The sequence below is a fragment of the Hemiscyllium ocellatum genome, assembly GCF_020745735.1.
Source record: "Hemiscyllium ocellatum isolate sHemOce1 chromosome 27 unlocalized genomic scaffold, sHemOce1.pat.X.cur. SUPER_27_unloc_35, whole genome shotgun sequence".
NCBI lineage: Eukaryota > Metazoa > Chordata > Chondrichthyes > Orectolobiformes > Hemiscylliidae > Hemiscyllium > Hemiscyllium ocellatum.
Genome location: NW_026867504.1, coordinates 34750 through 52234, shown reverse-complemented (window position 1 = coordinate 52234; position 17485 = coordinate 34750). Strand labels below are relative to the sequence as shown.

The 17485-nt window shown below is 49.4% G+C and overlaps 3 non-coding genes across 3 annotated transcripts; all 3 read left to right on the top strand.

Moving 5' to 3' along the window:
• Positions 1–607: 607 nt before the first annotated feature.
• Positions 608–681, top strand: trnan-guu (transfer RNA asparagine (anticodon GUU)). The gene has a single exon. It is a non-coding gene; the product is annotated as a tRNA-Asn (tRNA).
• An 11204-nt stretch (positions 682–11885) lies between these two features.
• Positions 11886–11957, top strand: trnam-cau (transfer RNA methionine (anticodon CAU)). Its single transcript has one exon. It is a non-coding gene; the product is annotated as a tRNA-Met (tRNA).
• A 3217-nt stretch (positions 11958–15174) lies between these two features.
• On the top strand, positions 15175–15246 carry trnam-cau (transfer RNA methionine (anticodon CAU)). Its single transcript has one exon. It is a non-coding gene; the product is annotated as a tRNA-Met (tRNA).
• The last annotated feature ends 2239 nt before the right edge of the window (positions 15247–17485 follow it).

The following is a 17485-nucleotide window of genomic DNA, read 5'->3' as shown; positions in this document are numbered from 1 at the left end:
CCCCACAATGGAAATTCCTCATCCCTGGAAATGAAGCATGGCGTACACTTGGGAAGAGATTTTGTCAAAATATTGTCAGTTAGGAAATGGAAAACTGTTCATGAAGCAAAACAGAATTCCCAGTCTTCAGCTTTGTGAACCTTTAGAAACTCTTTGGGAAGCGGATTTAGATGAGAATGAAAGATGAACCGTCCGACTGAGCAGAGACAGCCCAGACACCGTCCCCTTGTTGAAGAGGCAGGGAGATTGACTCTGATGTTCTCGGGACATGAACTGATCTGAGACATTGAAAGAATTGTCGTTCGTGCACATCAGGAATTCAAACCCCTTCTCGCCTCCGAGCCAATGAGGGAACTCGGGAACAGGCAAAACACTGAAAGGCTCGAAGGGCGACGGTCCCGGAGGAAGAAAACTTCTTCCTCGTGACATGGATGTGTCTGCAGAGGGTGGGATCAGACTTCCCCGGTGTCTCCACAATGAATGTCCCAGGCATTATTCAGGAAAAGTAAAAGTGATAGACGACAATTGTAACTCTAGGCGGGGCCGGCTGAATTATGAATTCACTAATAGCCTCCCCTAAGCGATGGCGCAGTGTCTGACGTCGCCTGTCTCTGTGGCGCAATTGGTCAGCGCGTTCGGCTGTTAACTGAAAGGTTGGTGGTTCGAACCCACCCAGGGACGCTTAATTTTTTCCTCTTCCTTGGCTTCGCGACTGTGGGCACTTTAATGGGGTCAGGAAAATGTTATCCAAGCGGAAACCTTCTCCACAATGGGGTTTCTGAATTGTGTTATTGCCTAACGTAAGGGACTGCGGATGCTAAGGACCCGAGACAAAAAAGAGAAACTCGGCAGGTTTGACAGCACCTGTCGGAGAAAACGGAATTCTGAAATGCTGTGTCTGACTCTCTTTCCATAGATGTTGCCTGACCTTCTCCGTTCCTCCAGAAATTTCTAGATTTGTTTTTAACTGAAAGTTCATTTCATCTTTTGCGATGAAACACCTAGACTCGCCGTATGCAGATATTTAACCCTTTCGAATCACTGAAGTGAATGGATTCAAACAAACTCTGCGATGATTCATTCTTTCTCAGCTCCGCAGGCAGACAGATCTGGGAAGTGAAGCTGTCAGTGTAGTTCTGTATTCGTGGGCTGAGTGGTTAATGCGATGGACTTGAAACCCATTGCGGTTTCCCCACGCAGGTGTGACCCCTGTCGACTACAAAATGAGAAATGTCGTCGAAAAGAAAGGGAGCTTGCTCCCCGGCTTCTTCTTTAAGATTCAAGTCAGTGGAGTGGGAAAACTATTTCACTCACATTGGGACTGGTGGGGATGTGCAACCTGGGCGGCATGGTGGCACAGTGGTTAGCACTGCTGCCTCATAGCACCTGAGACCCGGGTTGAATTCCCGACTCAGGCGACTGACTGTATGGAGTTTGCACGTTCTCCCCGTGTCTGCGTGGGTTTCCTCCCACTGTCACAAAGCTGCGCGGGTCAGGTGAATTGGGCATGCTAAATTGCCCGTAGTGTTAGGTAAGGGGTAAATGTAGGGGTATGGGTGGGTTGCGCTTCGGCGGGTCGGTGTGGACTTGTTGGGCCGAAGGGCCTGTTTCCATCTAGTCTAGTCTAATCTAATCTACTGCCTGTTCGCGTGGAATGAAGCAGATAACCGCAAAGCGCCTTTTGAGGCAATGAGCCAAGTGTTTGGAAATGAGACTAGAACAGTGAGGGGCTGGAAATCGTGATCGAAATGAAGCAGGCGCCTGAGGACAAGGATGCTTCCTTTGCCAGTGAAAGATACTGCTTCACAAAGTTGGGACTGTGGAAGGGAATCAGTGACGCTGATTATCTTTGGTTGTTGAAGGGCTTTGTTTAATCTTTTGTAGGACATTGCAAGTAGATGTTTTGCAGAATAGCACCACAATGCAATCTGATTAATCAGGACCTGAATGTTTTCAGTCTTTGAATGTGTGTGTTGTGCTTCAGAACACTGTCGTTCACAGTTTATAATGCTTATCTTCCCAGTCCCCTGTATCACTTGTCGAAAATGCTTAATTTGCGTCTTGTAATCCTTTCACTGTCTGCTAATGAGGATAGCGTTTCCGTGTTTTACCTAAGTTCTCTTGACCTTGCATACCTCAAACCTCAAGCTAATTTCACAAGAAACCTTCTCCAGTACAAAAGTTAATGATGGCTCTGTTTCTTGTCATCTTTTTATTGAAAGAGAGTTGGAAATTGTTTCGGGAGATGGGGGAGAAACAGAACAGACATGAACTGTTGATCTCCGTTGTTACTCATAACATAAAATCATTGTAGTGCGACCATTTCCCTTAATCATGAACTAGAGGGTGGGCACTTTCGGTGAGCTGGTTGCGCAACGGTAGCGCGTGTGACTCCAGAACGGAAGGTTGCGTGTTCAAATCACGTCAGGCTCACTCAAGTCATCTTCTTGCACTTCAAATCAGGAAAGGAGTACGTTCACTCTGTATATCTGTTGAGTCATTTTTTTTTTCCAGAAACTTTCGATCACACGTGAAGCTTTGCTGTCAGCTTATTTGTGAACACTGTGTCAGGGAGGTGGTGTGCCCAGTGTTTGGGTAAATGCTCAGCTCCCCCAGTGTGAGAAGTCAAACACAAACTGTTCATCACGGGATTTAAACACGCAGCCCCTTCATTCAGTTGGTGACAGCGTGGTGTGAATAACATTATACCGATACCTTTACAACATAATCTAGAGACTCCCAGCTTGATGTTTCAATGTATCAGGAGATCCCAGCTCCTCCTGTTATAGCAGAGTGACAGCGAGTTCAGATAGAAATGTTTTCCAACAACAACGAATCATTTCCTCTCACTGGACACAGTTAAAGTGATATTTATTCAACAGCAGGAGCGGAAACCACAGTCTGACGGCCCCTCTCCACATTTTCGGTTAGCCTGAAGTTTATAAACTATGTCAGTAAAACCCAATGGCGGATATCTATTTGGTTCAATCAGCTTTTAGCCAAGCGTAGTTGAGCGGGAGGATGCTGCTGAGTGAAACAGCGTGGGGAATTACTGCAGGGCCTCCTGCGCATAGAACACACCACAACAGATGTGTTTCACCTTCACCAGTTTATTCCCATCTCAGAGAAGAGAGGTTTGATGATTCGGATCATAGGAGGCCGACAGAGAACATGAGAAGAGCACTCAGACCTTCACAAGCCTGTCACCACAGCTGGGTCATCGTGGCCCGTGGATCAGTATGGGATAGTAATCTGCATCTACTGACTGGAAGCACAGCAAATTGGAGTGCTGGTGGGACTATCACACAGGAGAAAACGGCTTCGACCTATCAACTGGAGTGGCTCCCAATGCGCAACTCCACTCACCTCAACTGAATAACTGTAAACAAATTATTCAGTGATTCAAAGGAATACTCGGTTTTGAATCTGCATTGTGTCATGTACCTTCGAGAATGATGTCAAAACACCTTCATTGCTGTGATGGAGTAGCCTGTTGGGCAGAATATACCCGTCGTCAAACTTCCCACGTTCTGTTGGTCCAACTCCGATTTCACTCAGAATCACAAAATGTGTGACAGCGCAAACTGAGGCCATGCAACCCACCTTAGATCTTCTGGTTCGACACCATAATAAATAAGTGTCCCTATTTGTATCATTCCGTCACCTTCTCTCTGTAAATCTGCACATTGTTACATTGAACATGCCCACCGAATTCCCTTTTGTGTCCATTGAATCTGCCTCTTTGTCGCTGTCAGACAAGGATTTCCTGACCCCACTCCCTGTGCGAAAACGGTTGTCATAATGTCACTTCTACTTCTTTTCCTGATGACTTTAAATCTCTGCCAAATCGTTCTCGTTCCTTTCAGGTCTGGGAGCATTTTCATTACATTATTTCATCTGTCTAGACCCCTCCATGACGTGGAAAACTTCAATCAGGCCGGCTTTCAGACTTCTGTTCTCCAAGGAGAACTGCCCCAACTTTCCAGTCTCCCTTCATTGCTGACATTCCTCGTTCACTTTAACCTGTTCAGTGCTGTCTCCAATCCCTTCACTTCCCCGCTTCCTGAAGTATCACCCTCAGAATTAAGCAGGAATGCAGCTGCAGGATTCACTCAGAGTCGGATTGCGCAGGCGAAAAATCTGCAATCCTTGTGTTCACTTTGAACAAATGTTTCCCTTCGCGTATTCACTGCACGTGGAGCTCTGCCCCATCCCTAATTCAGGCAGTCCGATCTTATTTAACGAAGCGGCTTTTTGAGAAAATTGTCCGGGCATTTGTGCTCAAAGTTTGCCTGGGATTGGCACCCGGGACCTCTGACACAGGCGTGGGAGCATTTTCACAACATTATTTCCGGAGTCTAGATCCTACATGACTAGGAAAACTTTCGTTCTCCGAGGAGAGTTGTCACAAATTTCCAATGTAACTTCATTGCTGACATTTTTCAAACACTGCACCACTCACGTCAAACTGTTCAACGTCACCGCCAATGATGTCACTTCCCTGGTTTCTGCCCCGTTAGTACTGCAGGCAGCCCGACCTCGTTTGACCAAGGTGCTTTTTGAGAAAATTGACCATTCAGTTTTGGACGAGATAAGAAACGGTGGCTCGTCTGAGATTTGAACGCAAGACCTCTCACACGTCTGCGAAGGAGAAGAATCAAAGGGAAAGTTTGGCATGGAGCTAGAACACTGCTGCAAGCCTGAGACAGAGATGTTGGTCAGGGAACAGGGTGCTGCGTTAAAGTGGCAGACAACCGCCAGGTCAGGGCCTTTTTCCTGCGGGCAAAACCGGGATGTTCTGCGAAGCAGTCACCCAGTTTATGCTTCATGCTACATTGGGGAAACGACACTGTGAGCAGCGAATGCAGTGGACTAGGTTGTGGCAAAAGTGCTGCTTCACCTGGCAGGTATGTTTGAGCCCTTGGATATTCAGGAGGGAGCAGGTAAATGGGCAGGTGTTACACATTCGGCGGTTGCAGGCGAAAGCGACTTGGCACTATGGGAGGTGGGTGTGGGGTGTTGCGAGTGAAGGAAGAGTGGACCCGAAGTGTAACCCCTGGCACAACGGGTGCGTGTTGGGACCATAACCCACTCTCTCCTATTCACTCAATGTCGTCTTTAGCAGCTTTCCCGTATAACTGCGCTCTGTTCTGCACCTCGCCTTCTCATCTGCTTCCGGAAAAAAGCTTGGACATAAATATTTCACAGTGATATACTGGCCCAATGTGCACAGTCGAGTTGATACAATCGTGGAGATCTGCGTGGTCTTCTCCTGTTCTCTGTATCCCATGGTGAGGAGGGTAATGCTTGTCACTGGCCGCTCGGGTGTCATAGAAGAGATTCAAAACAAAATGGTTGAATTATCTGCCAGTGGAGAGAGCCCGGTTCCTGGGGACGTGACAAACAGCAGCAGGGAGACTGAATGAGAAGCAGTTGTTCGAGAAACTCTTTGCCGCTAGCATGTAGCATATCGATGCACTCGCCAAATCCACTCCATGCAAGGTGCGTGGTTTTAGAGGTCTCAGTGGCATTCTGTTGTTCGGCGGTTTTTATTCTGAACTGGATCGCAAAACCAGTTCTCTGCGATGCCAATCAGCTGGTCAAGTTGAAACAAATGTCTTGCGGTTTCGTCCATTCCCTGCAGTAATTCGCTACCCTGGTTCAGACGTGAATGACAAGCATGTCAAAAACCTCATCACGACTCAGACACAGTTCCCCCACGATTAGGACGGATCCCACCGATTGTGAATAACCTCAGAGAGAGAGAGAGAGAGAGACAGGCAATCGGCGTGGATTCGATGGGTTGAACGGCTTGTGTCTACGCGAGAATGGTGCTACGTGTTTATGGCGTCCCACTGCCTGTCTCTGGGACAGAGAGGCTGAGGGAGCAAAACTGGTTCATTTTTAACCGTCCCTTCCGTGTTGGACTGCCTGCAGTCCCTCAGCTCAGGGCCGTGGGGAGGACTCTCAGTGAGTGAAGGTTTCACTCGGAGTCTCTTCATCTGGGACACTTGGGGCTCAGATGTTAACTGCTGCGCGGTAGCAACAAAGAAAGCGATGCCCACTTTGCAATAGACTTTCCGTAAGATTGCTGCGTGAAGACGATTTCTGAACACCAAGAAGGCTGCACAACAATGTGAATTTACCTGGGCGAAGAGTCCTCGGTGTCCATTTCTCTCTGTCCTGCCAGCACAGCATCTTTCTATCGCTCCGATAACAGACCTTTGGAGAAAGTTCACAATCAAAGTTGTTCATGTTCCCCGCATTAATGCAACTGACACCTCTCACCCCAACGGTTTCAGAGAGTGAGAGAGAGAGAGAGAGAGAGAGAGAGACTCTACCCGCCCCCACCCTACACCCCGCCCCACCCCACCCCCAACCCCCAGAACAACGTGCAAGTAGAAATAAATTGGTTTAATTATCGAGGAGTGGAGATAGTCCAGTTCCTGGGGATGAGACAAACATCATCGCCCCGGGGACAAAATGACAAGCAGAAGTTCTGGAAACGCTTTGCTGCTTGCAATTCTTGGAGCAATGTGGAATGTACTTCACACTGAGCAACTTTCAGCTGGCTCAGAGTCTCCAATGTACATTGCTGTGTTTGCCGCCAGCTCAGAGAGAGAGAACAATAGGAAGGACGTAGGAGTGAATAACGATCCGCGTGAGAGGGCGAATAGCTGCTCATGGAGACTGTTAGTGGCTAACAATACGTAGTGTGTCACAGCAGACGAGGTGATAACAAGGAGTCGTTTGTGTGGAAGGGGTCAAGGACATGGGGGAGTTCAGGCCCTAAAGTTATGGAACTCGATATTGAAGACCGGAGGGCTGTAAGGTCTCCAAGTGGAAAATGAGTTGTTGTTCTTTCATCTGGAGCTAGAACACTGCTGCAAGCCTGAGACAGAGATGTTGGTCAGGGAACAGGGTGATGTGTTAAAGTGGCAGACAACCGCCAGGTCAGGGCCTTTTTCCTGCGGGCAGAACCGGGATGTTCAGCGAAGCAGTCACCCAGTTTATGCTTCATGCTACATTGGGGAAACGACACTGTGAGTAGCGAATGCAGTGGACTAGGTTGTGGCAAAAGTGCTGCTTCACCTGGCAGGTATGTTTGAGCCCTTGGATATTCAGGAGGGAGCAGGTAAATGGGCAGGTGTTACACATTCGGCGGTTGCAGGCGAAAGCGACTTGGCACTATGGGAGGTGGGTGTGGGGTGTTGCGAGTGAAGGAAGAGTGGACCCGAAGTGTAACCCCTGGCACAACGGGTGCGTGTTGGGACCATAACCCACTCTCTCCTATTCACTCAATGTCGTCTTTAGCAGCTTTCCCGTATAACTGCGCTCTGTTCTGCACCTCGCCTTCTCATCTGCTTCCGGAAAAAAGCTTGGACATAAATATTTCACAGTGATATACTGGCCCAATGTGCACAGTCGAGTTGATACACTCGTGGAGATCTGCGTGGTCTTCTCCTGTTCTCTGTATCCCATGGTGAGGAGGGTAATGCTTGTCACTGGCCGCTCGGGTGTCATAGAAGAGTTTCAAAACAAAATGGTTGAATTATCTGCCAGTGGAGAGAGCCCGGTTCCTGGGGACGTGACAAACAGCAGCAGGGAGACTGAATGAGAAGCAGCTGTTCGAGAAACTCTTTGCCGCTAGCAATTCTTAGAGCAATCTCAAATGTATTTCATAGTGAGCACGTCTCAGGTCACTCAAGCGGTGTGGGGCATTCATCGCGCGCCGGCTCGCTGGCTCGTTGGTCTAGGCGTATGATTCTCGCTTAGGGTGCCTTACTGTGATGAGTTGCGAGAGGTCCCGGGTTCAAATCCCGGACGAGCCCGAGGTTTTTCTAAAACTTGACTTGTGCAAAACTGCCTGATTAATTTTCTCAAAAAGCACCTTGGTGAAACGAGGTTGGGCTGTCTGGAGTACGGACAAGGCAGAAAACAGGGAAGTGAAATGGTTGGATGTAGTGTCGAACAGGTTGACGTGAGCTGTGCGGTGTTTGGGGAATGTCAGCAATGAAGGTAGATTGGAAATTGGGACAGCTCTCCTCGGAGAACCGAAGTTTTCCAAGTCATGAGGGACCTAGAAACAGGAAATAATGTTGTGAAAATGTTCCCACACCTGAAAGGTCCACAACGATTCGGCAGAATTTTAAGGTCACCAGGAAAACAAGTAAAAGTGACAGGAGGAAGAACGTTTTCGTACAGGGAGTGGTTAGTGTCAGTAAGTCCCTGTCGGACATTGACAAAGAGGAAGATTCAATGAACACAAAAGGGAATTCGGTGGTCACGTTCAGATGTGCAGATTTACGCTGAGAATGAAACGAATAGACACACGTTGACTTAAGTATAGAACCAGCAGAGCGAAGGTGGGCCGCATGGCCTCCGTCTGCGCTGCGACACATGTTGTGATTCAGTGTGAAATCACATCACAGTTCGACCAACAGAATGTGGGAATTTAGTAAAAACGTTTCTATTTACACAGCCTCCGTACGTCTGCGAAACAGCATATCACACGACAGCAGCGGAGGTCTTTGACATCAGTCTCGAACGTGCGAGCCGCGTGCCAGATGAAAAGCTGAATCGCTCTGTGGACAGGGCTCAGAGCGTGGCAGCAGAGTGGCGCAGCGGGAGCGTGCTGGGCCCATAACCCAGAGGTCTGCTATTATTCAATGTCACCTCGAGCTGATTTCCTTTGGATCGGTGCTCTCTTCTGCCAGCTGCATACCCGAATGGCATGTAGCATATCGATGCACTCGCCAAATCCACTCCATGCAAGGTGCGTGGTTTTAGAGGTCTCAGTGGCATTCTGTTGTTCGGCGGTTTTTATTCTGAACTGGATCGCAAAACCAGTTCTCTGCGATGCCAATCAGCTGGTCAAGTTGAAACAAATGTCTTGCGGTTTCGTCCATTCCCTGCAGTAATTCGCTACCCTGGTTCAGACGTGAATGACAAGCATGTCAAAAACCTCATCACGACTCAGACACAGTTCCCCCACGATTAGGACGGATCCCACCGATTGTGAATAACCTCAGAGAGAGAGAGAGAGAGAGAGACAGGCAATCGGCGTGGATTCGATGGGTTGAACGGCTTGTGTCTACGCGAGAATGGTGCTACGTGTTTATGGCGTCCCACTGCCTGTCTCTGGGACAGAGAGGCTGAGGGAGCAAAACTGGTTCATTTTTAACCGTCCCTTCCGTGTTGGACTGCCTGCAGTCCCTCAGCTCAGGGCCGTGGGGAGGACTCTCAGTGAGTGAAGGTTTCACTCGGAGTCTCTTCATCTGGGACACTTGGGGCTCAGATGTTAACTGCTGCGCGGTAGCAACAAAGAAAGCGATGCCCACTTTGCAATAGACTTTCCGTAAGATTGCTGCGTGAAGACGATTTCTGAACACCAAGAAGGCTGCACAACAATGTGAATTTACCTGGGCGAAGAGTCCTCGGTGTCCATTTCTCTCTGTCCTGCCAGCACAGCATCTTTCTATCGCTCCGATAACAGACCTTTGGAGAAAGTTCACAATCAAAGTTGTTCATGTTCCCCGCATTAATGCAACTGACACCTCTCACCCCAACGGTTTCAGAGAGTGAGAGAGAGAGAGAGAGAGAGAGAGACTCTACCCGCCCCCACCCTACACCCCGCCCCACCCCACCCCCAACCCCCAGAACAACGTGCAAGTAGAAATAAATTGGTTTAATTATCGAGGAGTGGAGATAGTCCAGTTCCTGGGGATGAGACAAACATCATCGCCCCGGGGACAAAATGACAAGCAGAAGTTCTGGAAACGCTTTGCTGCTTGCAATTCTTGGAGCAATGTGGAATGTACTTCACACTGAGCAACTTTCAGCTGGCTCAGAGTCTCCAATGTACATTGCTGTGTTTGCCGCCAGCTCAGAGAGAGAGAACAATAGGAAGGACGTAGGAGTGAATAACGATCCGCGTGAGAGGGCGAATAGCTGCTCATGGAGACTGTTAGTGGCTAACAATACGTAGTGTGTCACAGCAGACGAGGTGATAACAAGGAGTCGTTTGTGTGGAAGGGGTCAAGGACATGGGGGAGTTCAGGCCCTAAAGTTATGGAACTCGATATTGAAGACCGGAGGGCTGTAAGGTCTCCAAGTGGAAAATGAGTTGTTGTTCTTTCATCTGGAGCTAGAACACTGCTGCAAGCCTGAGACAGAGATGTTGGTCAGGGAACAGGGTGATGTGTTAAAGTGGCAGACAACCGCCAGGTCAGGGCCTTTTTCCTGCGGGCAGAACCGGGATGTTCAGCGAAGCAGTCACCCAGTTTATGCTTCATGCTACATTGGGGAAACGACACTGTGAGTAGCGAATGCAGTGGACTAGGTTGTGGCAAAAGTGCTGCTTCACCTGGCAGGTATGTTTGAGCCCTTGGATATTCAGGAGGGAGCAGGTAAATGGGCAGGTGTTACACATTCGGCGGTTGCAGGCGAAAGCGACTTGGCACTATGGGAGGTGGGTGTGGGGTGTTGCGAGTGAAGGAAGAGTGGACCCGAAGTGTAACCCCTGGCACAACGGGTGCGTGTTGGGACCATAACCCACTCTCTCCTATTCACTCAATGTCGTCTTTAGCAGCTTTCCCGTATAACTGCGCTCTGTTCTGCACCTCGCCTTCTCATCTGCTTCCGGAAAAAAGCTTGGACATAAATATTTCACAGTGATATACTGGCCCAATGTGCACAGTCGAGTTGATACACTCGTGGAGATCTGCGTGGTCTTCTCCTGTTCTCTGTATCCCATGGTGAGGAGGGTAATGCTTGTCACTGGCCGCTCGGGTGTCATAGAAGAGTTTCAAAACAAAATGGTTGAATTATCTGCCAGTGGAGAGAGCCCGGTTCCTGGGGACGTGACAAACAGCAGCAGGGAGACTGAATGAGAAGCAGCTGTTCGAGAAACTCTTTGCCGCTAGCAATTCTTAGAGCAATCTCAAATGTATTTCATAGTGAGCACGTCTCAGGTCACTCAAGCGGTGTGGGGCATTCATCGCGCGCCGGCTCGCTGGCTCGTTGGTCTAGGCGTATGATTCTCGCTTAGGGTGCCTTACTGTGATGAGTTGCGAGAGGTCCCGGGTTCAAATCCCGGACGAGCCCGAGGTTTTTCTAAAACTTGACTTGTGCAAAACTGCCTGATTAATTTTCTCAAAAAGCACCTTGGTGAAACGAGGTTGGGCTGTCTGGAGTACGGACAAGGCAGAAAACAGGGAAGTGAAATGGTTGGATGTAGTGTCGAACAGGTTGACGTGAGCTGTGCGGTGTTTGGGGAATGTCAGCAATGAAGGTAGATTGGAAAATTGGGACAGCTCTCCTCGGAGAACCGAAGTTTTCCAAGTCATGAGGGACCTAGAAACAGGAAATAATGTTGTGAAAATGTTCCCACACCTGAAAGGTCCACAACGATTCGGCAGAATTTTAAGGTCACCAGGAAAACAAGTAAAAGTGACAGGAGGAAGAACGTTTTCGTACAGGGAGTGGTTAGTGTCAGTAAGTCCCTGTCGGACATTGACAAAGAGGAAGATTCAATGAACACAAAAGGGAATTCGGTGGTCACGTTCAGATGTGCAGATTTACGCTGAGAATGAAACGAATAGACACACGTTGACTTAAGTATAGAACCAGCAGAGCGAAGGTGGGCCGCATGGCCTCCGTCTGCGCTGCGACACATGTTGTGATTCAGTGTGAAATCACATCACAGTTCGACCAACAGAATGTGGGAATTTAGTAAAAACGTTTCTATTTACACAGCCTCCGTACGTCTGCGAAACAGCATATCACACGACAGCAGCGGAGGTCTTTGACATCAGTCTCGAACGTGCGAGCCGCGTGCCAGATGAAAAGCTGAATCGCTCTGTGGACAGGGCTCAGAGCGTGGCAGCAGAGTGGCGCAGTGGGAGCGTGCTGGGCCCATAACCCAGAGGTCGATGGTTCGAAACCATCCTCTGCTATTATTCAATGTCACCTCGAGCTGATTTCCTTTGGATCGGTGCTCTCTTCTGCCAGCTGCATACCCGAATGGCATGTAGCATATCGATGCACTCGCCAAATCCACTCCATGCAAGGTGCGTGGTTTTAGAGGTCTCAGTGGCATTCTGTTGTTCGGCGGTTTTTATTCTGAACTGGATCGCAAAACCAGTTCTCTGCGATGCCAATCAGCTGGTCAAGTTGAAACAAATGTCTTGCGGTTTCGTCCATTCCCTGCAGTAATTCGCTACCCTGGTTCAGACGTGAATGACAAGCATGTCAAAAACCTCATCACGACTCAGACACAGTTCCCCCACGATTAGGACGGATCCCACCGATTGTGAATAACCTCAGAGAGAGAGAGAGAGAGAGAGAGACAGGCAATCGGCGTGGATTCGATGGGTTGAACGGCTTGTGTCTACGCGAGAATGGTGCTACGTGTTTATGGCGTCCCACTGCCTGTCTCTGGGACAGAGAGTCTGAGGGAGCAAAACTGGTTCATTTTTAACCGTCCCTTCCGTGTTGGACTGCCTGCAGTCCCTCAGCTCAGGGCCGTGGGGAGGACTCTCAGTGAGTGAAGGTTTCACTCGGAGTCTCTTCATCTGGGACACTTGGGGCTCAGATGTTAACTGCTGCGCGGTAGCAACAAAGAAAGCGATGCCCACTTTGCAATAGACTTTCCGTAAGATTGCTGCGTGAAGACGATTTCTGAACACCAAGAAGGCTGCACAACAATGTGAATTTACCTGGGCGAAGAGTCCTCGGTGTCCATTTCTCTCTGTCCTGCCAGCACAGCATCTTTCTATCGCTCCGATAACAGACCTTTGGAGAAAGTTCACAATCAAAGTTGTTCATGTTCCCCGCATTAATGCAACTGACACCTCTCACCCCAACGGTTTCAGAGAGTGAGAGAGAGAGAGAGAGACTCTACCCGCCCCCACCCTACACCCCGCCCCACCCCACCCCCAACCCCCAGAACAACGTGCAAGTAGAAATAAATTGGTTTAATTATCGAGGAGTGGAGATAGTCCAGTTCCTGGGGATGAGACAAACATCATCGCCCCGGGGACAAAATGACAAGCAGAAGTTCTGGAAACGCTTTGCTGCTTGCAATTCTTGGAGCAATGTGGAATGTACTTCACACTGAGCAACTTTCAGCTGGCTCAGAGTCTCCAATGTACATTGCTGTGTTTGCCGCCAGCTCAGAGAGAGAGAACAATAGGAAGGACGTAGGAGTGAATAACGATCCGCGTGAGAGGGCGAATAGCTGCTCATGGAGACTGTTAGTGGCTAACAATACGTAGTGTGTCACAGCAGACGAGGTGATAACAAGGAGTCGTTTGTGTGGAAGGGGTCAAGGACATGGGGGAGTTCAGGCCCTAAAGTTATGGAACTCGATATTGAAGACCGGAGGGCTGTAAGGTCTCCAAGTGGAAAATGAGTTGTTGTTCTTTCATCTGGAGCTAGAACACTGCTGCAAGCCTGAGACAGAGATGTTGGTCAGGGAACAGGGTGATGTGTTAAAGTGGCAGACAACCGCCAGGTCAGGGCCTTTTTCCTGCGGGCAGAACCGGGATGTTCAGCGAAGCAGTCACCCAGTTTATGCTTCATGCTACATTGGGGAAACGACACTGTGAGTAGCGAATGCAGTGGACTAGGTTGTGGCAAAAGTGCTGCTTCACCTGGCAGGTATGTTTGAGCCCTTGGATATTCAGGAGGGAGCAGGTAAATGGGCAGGTGTTACACATTCGGCGGTTGCAGGCGAAAGCGACTTGGCACTATGGGAGGTGGGTGTGGGGTGTTGCGAGTGAAGGAAGAGTGGACCCGAAGTGTAACCCCTGGCACAACGGGTGCGTGTTGGGACCATAACCCACTCTCTCCTATTCACTCAACGTCGTCTTTAGCAGCTTTCCCGTATAACTGCGCTCTGTTCTGCACCTCGCCTTCTCATCTGCTTCCGGAAAAAAGCTTGGACATAAATATTTCACAGTGATATACTGGCCCAATGTGCACAGTCGAGTTGATACACTCGTGGAGATCTGCGTGGTCTTCTCCTGTTCTCTGTATCCCATGGTGAGGAGGGTAATGCTTGTCACTGGCCGCTCGGGTGTCATAGAAGAGTTTCAAAACAAAATGGTTGAATTATCTGCCAGTGGAGAGAGCCCGGTTCCTGGGGACGTGACAAACAGCAGCAGGGAGACTGAATGAGAAGCAGCTGTTCGAGAAACTCTTTGCCGCTAGCAATTCTTAGAGCAATCTCAAATGTATTTCATAGTGAGCACGTCTCAGGTCACTCAAGCGGTGTGGGGCATTCATCGCGCGCCGGCTCGCTGGCTCGTTGGTCTAGGCGTATGGTTCTCGTTTAGGGTGCCTTACTGTGATGAGTTGCGAGAGGTCCCGGGTTCAAATCCCGGACGAGCCCGCGGTTTTTCTAAAACTTGACTTGTGCAAAACTGCCTGATTAATTTTCTCAAAAAGCACCTTGGTGAAACGAGGTTGGGCTGTCTGGAGTACGGACAAGGCAGAAAACAGGGAAGTGAAATGGTTGGATGTAGTGTCGAATAGGTTGACATGAGCTGTGCGGTGTTTGGGGAATGTCAGCAATGAAGGTAGATTGGAAAATTGGGACAGCTCTCCTCGGAGAACCGAAGTTTTCCAAGTCATGAGGGACCTAGAAACAGGAAATAATGTTGTGAAAATGTTCCCACACCTGAAAGGTCCACAACGATTCGGCAGAATTTTAAGGTCACCAGGAAAACAAGTAAAAGTGACAGGAGGAAGAACGTTTTCGTACAGGGAGTGGTTAGTGTCAGTAAGTCCCTGTCGGACATTGACAAAGAGGAAGATTCAATGAACACAAAAGGGAATTCGGTGGTCACGTTCAGATGTGCAGATTTACGCTGAGAATGAAACGAATAGACACACGTTGACTTAAGTATAGAACCAGCAGAGCGAAGGTGGGCCGCATGGCCTCCGTCTGCGCTGCGACACATGTTGTGATTCAGTGTGAAATCACATCACAGTTCGACCAACAGAATGTGGGAATTTAGTAAAAACGTTTCTATTTACACAGCCTCCGTACGTCTGCGAAACAGCATATCACACGACAGCAGCGGAGGTCTTTGACATCAGTCTCGAACGTGCGAGCCGCGTGCCAGATGAAAAGCTGAATCGCTCTGTGGACAGGGCTCAGAGCGTGGCAGCAGAGTGGCGCAGTGGGAGCGTGCTGGGCCCATAACCCAGAGGTCGATGGTTCGAAACCATCCTCTGCTATTATTCAATGTCACCTCGAGCTGATTTCCTTTGGATCGGTGCTCTCTTCTGCCAGCTGCATACCCGAATGGCATGTAGCATATCGATGCACTCGCCAAATCCACTCCATGCAAGGTGCGTGGTTTTAGAGGTCTCAGTGGCATTCTGTTGTTCGGCGGTTTTTATTCTGAACTGGATCGCAAAACCAGTTCTCTGCGATGCCAATCAGCTGGTCAAGTTGAAACAAATGTCTTGCGGTTTCGTCCATTCCCTGCAGTAATTCGCTACCCTGGTTCAGACGTGAATGACAAGCATGTCAAAAACCTCATCACGACTCAGACACAGTTCCCCCACGATTAGGACGGATCCCACCGATTGTGAATAACCTCAGAGAGAGAGAGAGAGAGACAGGCAATCGGCGTGGATTCGATGGGTTGAACGGCTTGTGTCTACGCGAGAATGGTGCTACGTGTTTATGGCGTCCCACTGCCTGTCTCTGGGACAGAGAGTCTGAGGGAGCAAAACTGGTTCATTTTTAACCGTCCCTTCCGTGTTGGACTGCCTGCAGTCCCTCAGCTCAGGGCCGTGGGGAGGACTCTCAGTGAGTGAAGGTTTCACTCGGAGTCTCTTCATCTGGGACACTTGGGGCTCAGATGTTAACTGCTGCGCGGTAGCAACAAAGAAAGCGATGCCCACTTTGCAATAGACTTTCCGTAAGATTGCTGCGTGAAGACGATTTCTGAACACCAAGAAGGCTGCACAACAATGTGAATTTACGACTCAGACACAGTTCCCCCACGATTAGGACGGATCCCACCGATTGTGAATAACCTCAGAGAGAGAGAGAGAGAGAGAGACAGGCAATCGGCGTGGATTCGATGGGTTGAACGGCTTGTGTCTACGCGAGAATGGTGCTACGTGTTTATGGCGTCCCACTGCCTGTCTCTGGGACAGAGAGGCTGAGGGAGCAAAACTGGTTCATTTTTAACCGTCCCTTCCGTGTTGGACTGCCTGCAGTCCCTCAGCTCAGGGCCGTGGGGAGGACTCTCAGTGAGTGAAGGTTTCACTCGGAGTCTCTTCATCTGGGACACTTGGGGCTCAGATGTTAACTGCTGCGCGGTAGCAACAAAGAAAGCGATGCCCACTTTGCAATAGACTTTCCGTAAGATTGCTGCGTGAAGACGATTTCTGAACACCAAGAAGGCTGCACAACAATGTGAATTTACCTGGGCGAAGAGTCCTCGGTGTCCATTTCTCTCTGTCCTGCCAGCACAGCATCTTTCTATCGCTCCGATAACAGACCTTTGGAGAAAGTTCACAATCAAAGTTGTTCATGTTCCCCGCATTAATGCAACTGACACCTCTCACCCCAACGGTTTCAGAGAGTGAGAGAGAGAGAGAGAGAGAGAGAGACTCTACCCGCCCCCACCCTACACCCCGCCCCACCCCACCCCCAACCCCCAGAACAACGTGCAAGTAGAAATAAATTGGTTTAATTATCGAGGAGTGGAGATAGTCCAGTTCCTGGGGATGAGACAAACATCATCGCCCCGGGGACAAAATGACAAGCAGAAGTTCTGGAAACGCTTTGCTGCTTGCAATTCTTGGAGCAATGTGGAATGTACTTCACACTGAGCAACTTTCAGCTGGCTCAGAGTCTCCAATGTACATTGCTGTGTTTGCCGCCAGCTCAGAGAGAGAGAACAATAGGAAGGACGTAGGAGTGAATAACGATCCGCGTGAGAGGGCGAATAGCTGCTCATGGAGACTGTTAGTGGCTAACAATACGTAGTGTGTCACAGCAGACGAGGTGATAACAAGGAGTCGTTTGTGTGGAAGGGGTCAAGGACATGGGGGAGTTCAGGCCCTAAAGTTATGGAACTCGATATTGAAGACCGGAGGGCTGTAAGGTCTCCAAGTGGAAAATGAGTTGTTGTTCTTTCATCTGGAGCTAGAACACTGCTGCAAGCCTGAGACAGAGATGTTGGTCAGGGAACAGGGTGATGTGTTAAAGTGGCAGACAACCGCCAGGTCAGGGCCTTTTTCCTGCGGGCAGAACCGGGATGTTCAGCGAAGCAGTCACCCAGTTTATGCTTCATGCTACATTGGGGAAACGACACTGTGAGTAGCGAATGCAGTGGACTAGGTTGTGGCAAAAGTGCTGCTTCACCTGGCAGGTATGTTTGAGCCCTTGGATATTCAGGAGGGAGCAGGTAAATGGGCAGGTGTTACACATTCGGCGGTTGCAGGCGAAAGCGAC